The following is a 498-nucleotide window of genomic DNA, read 5'->3' as shown; positions in this document are numbered from 1 at the left end:
TATTAACTCAGAGCTGGTCACAATATATGTGTTCGCTTGTTTACTGTCAAAGGGCAGCCATCGTCAAAATTATACGTGCCAAAACATTACACAATGTACATTCACTTAGTCTCCTTCACACACCCACATTGTGTATGTTTAAGTCGGATGGTGTGTGCGTGTACAGTATCATCTTATGTGCACATATGTTTAACAGCAGGGAATCTGTGGTCAGCATGATACGGAGCTCAAGTGTAATAAACTGAGGCCAGCATACATTGTGGTTTACGAGCGGATTCACAAAGGCTCCGATATTGCTAGTTCCTCCTCGCTCTTCTGCTCGTATGTCTATGCAAATATTCAGTGAGATTCCGGCCGCTGAGAGAATTTCCTTCGTGTCGAGTGTCCGGCGGTCAGCCAGAAAAGGCGAGAGGGAGGGACGCCTTCTGAGTCGGCTTATGCTAATGGAGGACGCTAAAAGCAGATGATGAAAAGGGAAAACGGATGCAGCTCGAATGT

This window comes from Penaeus monodon, chromosome 20 (genome assembly GCF_015228065.2).
Source record: "Penaeus monodon isolate SGIC_2016 chromosome 20, NSTDA_Pmon_1, whole genome shotgun sequence".
NCBI classification, from domain to species: domain Eukaryota; kingdom Metazoa; phylum Arthropoda; class Malacostraca; order Decapoda; family Penaeidae; genus Penaeus; species Penaeus monodon.
Note: the sequence above shows the minus strand (reverse complement) of the source record.